Raw genomic sequence first — 4113 nt, forward strand, 5'->3', positions numbered from 1 at the left:
TATTTGACTAGCCTAAATTGATTACAATCAAATAAGACTAATTGATATATTTAACTAAAACGATGCAATTAAAATATGATTAGATAAAGGTTTCAAAATGCATGAAACGTAATAGTAATTATATCTTGTTTTTATTTTATCAATTTCCTTATTTTATCAATTTTCTTATTACGACACTAGCTAGGAATGCAAATAAGTAGTTTATTAGTCTTATCCCAACAAGAATGTGAAGCACAGACCATAATGATTCTAAAATAACCTTATGGAAAATATTGGAATGTATGATCGGAGAGAGAGTTTTATGTTAGTACTTATTGACACTTATTATGGATAAGTAAGAACAGGGAATTATTTGATTCAAGTTACACTAGACCTCCTTATCAGCAATCACTAATTCTCAATCACGTCCACAACATTAGAGACACTTCATAAAAGGAACATGAGCATAGTTTCTAAGGGCAAGACAGAGTAAACCTCCTCTTATTGGCAGAGTTATCAGGAACTGGAATGAAAACTGGATCATTGGATTCAAACAAGAAAAAAAAAAGGTTGAGATATGTGACGCTATGCTAACCATAGCCACCAATCAGCAGAACAAAATTTCAATCCAATCATTAACAGGATAATGGAATTCAAAAACAAAATTTGCAAGCTAAAATGAAGACATACCTTGCAATGTTCAACACAAGTTGATGCAAGATGAAATTAAAATGCAAGTAAAAAAGACTTGTTTATTTTTTGTGATGCTATGCTAACTGTGATCATCAATGATACAAGGTGCAAAAGAAGGCAACAAATAGAAAATGACGGATTAATAACTGTAATGACAATATTAAATATGAATGGATTTTTTCTATATAATATGCAATGCATTGCAAGCAACATACAAAAACAAAATAAATTAAAAGAAAAGAATGAAGATGAGGAAATTTCGAAGAGGACAAAATGGTCAAAGAGCGTGCCCTTTCCTGGAAGCCTTCACAGTCCACACCCACCAACTGTACAAAAACCAAAGCCACTTTTCTAGAAGTACCCTTAATCCCTTTTTCCCCTTCTTCCAAGTCTCACACACACATTTCTTAATTACTATTATAATATTATTCCAACCTGCATGAACCTTCAAATCACATATACACACACCAATCTTTATCTCTCTTTCCGTATATAAACCCCCTAATAAACACTATCTTTGCCCATTGCACTTCCTAATCCCAAAACCACTCTCGCTCTACACAATCACTCATAACTGAATAGTAGTTTCAGTGGAGTCGATATAATGGAAGCATTGAATAATAGAAGATTATTGCAGTCACATTCAGTCAATATTATAATAGAGATTACTGCTGTTATAGTATTTGAAATATGAATTTAATTTTTTTTCCTTTCTTATAATGCTCAAAATCCTGCCCTGCATCTAATTTCTTCCACAATTACCAACTAATTTAAATAATAAAAGATTCTCATTGCAATCTTTGTTACTCACAAAACTATATACTATATCATATGATTTTTCTGACCTCTATACACTGTGGTCCATGTTCCAAGTTTCCTCTGCTAGCCTCAAGCTCAGGGCTCAGAGCAACACTTATCACTTAATTATAGCAAATAACAAATCTTGAAAGATAGGCAGTTAAAGGCAGTTAAAGAGAGATAGATCTAAGTTTAAGGTAAGACGAAGGCAGTTAAAGAAAAACACTATATAAATAAACAGATGAGGACTTAATTACTCATGCATTCTAAGACCAACAAAACCCTCATAAGAAAATCTCATATATAAATTCCTGGATGAAAGAATAAAAATAAACCTACAATATAATTGAAAATAAACTGTTAGTTTTAACTTTCAATACCTGTTTCAGGTTAATCAAGAAGTTCCAGGTTAGATAAGCTTGGACAATTGCACGAGCACTCAGAAATAGTAGCTGATAACCATTTTCCTAACCTAAATTCAGTATCCAGCATTAGATTTGAGATTCAATTCAATGAAACAATAGATAGATAATAACGTCAACCATGCTGGGGTGCATTTACATTTGATAGAAGAAAAAGTTAAGTTGACAACCATTACTATGTAACAAGCTTGCTGAAGAATGCAAGGTGAAACATGGAAACAAAAGAAACAAAAAAAAAAACGTAGAGCATGCAATTGGACTATGGACCATGGACAATTGGTATCAGTTTTGTTAGACACAAAAAAAGCAACCATCTCAATATGTAAATTAAATGTAGATATTATTATAATGTCAAATTTAGTAATTTACCTCCAATTGAGATTTTCGAAAAATAATGATAACATGGAAGAAAATATAGCTGGAGAGTGAGAGTGAGATGAGATGCAGAGTAAACTGATAAAATCTATCAACTCAAACCTGCAAAAGCATCAAACAAAGGGAAAAAATATTCATATAATAATCTTTTTTTTCCTCATTCATTTTCACCTTTTCGGCTGCGCACTCTGAGTCACGTTCAATCCGAAAACAAAATTTCACAGAAAAATAAAAATAAAATAATCGAAACTTGAAACCCCCCAAAACAATGCTCTGCTCGTTCTTCTTCTCTGAAATTAGAACACAAGTTTGACACACACACACACACACACATTTTCCCAACCATGGCTGTAGTCTATTTAGCCAATAAACAATTACAGCAGAAGCATATAAAGACCGCTTCGGATCTCACCATACACATATATTCAATCCAAGCAACTTTTGAATTCCTAAAACCATCCATTGTTAGCTACATGATGACATTAATATGGCAAAAAACCAAAATGCGCATAACATGGTTAACCCGTTCGTCCACTAAAGGAAACGGCACAAAACAAAAACCAAACATGACCAAAAATAAATAAATAAAAAAAAAAAGAAGAAGAAATAGCAATACAGAAATAGCTGAGAAAAAAGAAAGAACACATTTAGGAAAATCCAGAAGCAGAGCGAATGGAATTTGCAAGGATCTGATATGTGAGGAGTTTACTTAGCAACCATTCTGGCGATGAAATCCTCATAACGGATCTTACCATCGGGGCCAACATCAACCTCCCTGATCCAGAAGTTCTCGATCCAGAAGCTCTCTACCGCAACGTACACGGCAATGGTGACGGTGCCGGCGGAGGAAACGGCAGCGAGAACGGCGGCAAGAATGGCGTATGTAGAAAACTTAGGGTTTCATTCTCTGTCAGCGAACTCGGTGCCTCACATTTTGGGAAAAAAAAAAAGAGAAAATGATGTTTTATTCCAAAACTTTGAATTTTAATTAATTATGAGTGGAGGTTTTTTAAAATGCCATAAATAAAATATATTGTGGAGGTTTTTAAAACCTCCACCAAAATACTCCCTTAAATCAATATTAATCTTGTAGTGGTTGATGATGATGCCTATAATCTTGACATGTGTTGCAGAAAATGCAACGCCTATGACACATCATCGAAAAAATCAAGAAATAGATGGTATATGAATGCAAAAAGTTGTGCAAAAGCCTAAATCAGTATATAAAATGGTGTAAGGAGCAATGTGGTGGGGATGAAGATGCATATAAGAAATGCATAGAACAAATTAAAGGACTAAAGATATAAATTTTTTTTTTGTTTTTGACTAAAGCTATAAATGTAGATTCAATTCAGAGATGGGTAGAAATTTTTAAAAATGATGAGTGCACTTAGTACTTTATTAATGGTAAGTTTTTAATATGTTTTTTTTTCTAAGTTTTGTTTTCTAAAAAATAAATGCACCTAGTATTTAATGTGATGAATACTACTTTTAATTTTGGCCCTTAATAGTATAAAATAATATATAATAATTCATATACTAAATAAGAATGAAGAGTTAAAAATTTTAATATGTATTTTTTTTGTTGTCTAAAAATATTTTTCAATTCGATAAGTCAAGAATTAATTCATCACGAATAATTTATTATAGATTTGAGATTTATTTAAAAGTTTGTTATTAGTCAATAAATTATTATATATAACACAGAATTTGGACCCTAATACTTATTTAAATAGGTGAATAAGTTAAACCAACTTAAATTAATTTGAAAACTTCAATATTAAAACCGTTTTATATAATATGTTAATTGTTTATGCATAATACTCTTATGCACAATTAGTGTTCG

The 4113-nt window shown here is 31.6% G+C and overlaps 1 long non-coding RNA gene across 1 annotated transcript in view; it reads left to right on the forward strand.

Annotated features, from left to right (window-relative positions):
- The window catches only part of LOC110269111, a 5637-nt gene continuing 3071 nt past the window's right edge, over nt 1548–4113 (forward strand). Inside the window, exons 1-2 of the long non-coding RNA XR_002358205.1 lie at nt 1548–1833; nt 3506–3512. This is a non-coding gene — a long non-coding RNA (uncharacterized LOC110269111). The remainder of the gene's footprint in view (nt 1834–3505; nt 3513–4113) is intronic.

This window comes from Arachis ipaensis, chromosome B02, assembly GCF_000816755.2.
Source record: "Arachis ipaensis cultivar K30076 chromosome B02, Araip1.1, whole genome shotgun sequence".
In the NCBI taxonomy this organism is placed as follows: Eukaryota; Viridiplantae; Streptophyta; class Magnoliopsida; order Fabales; family Fabaceae; genus Arachis; species Arachis ipaensis.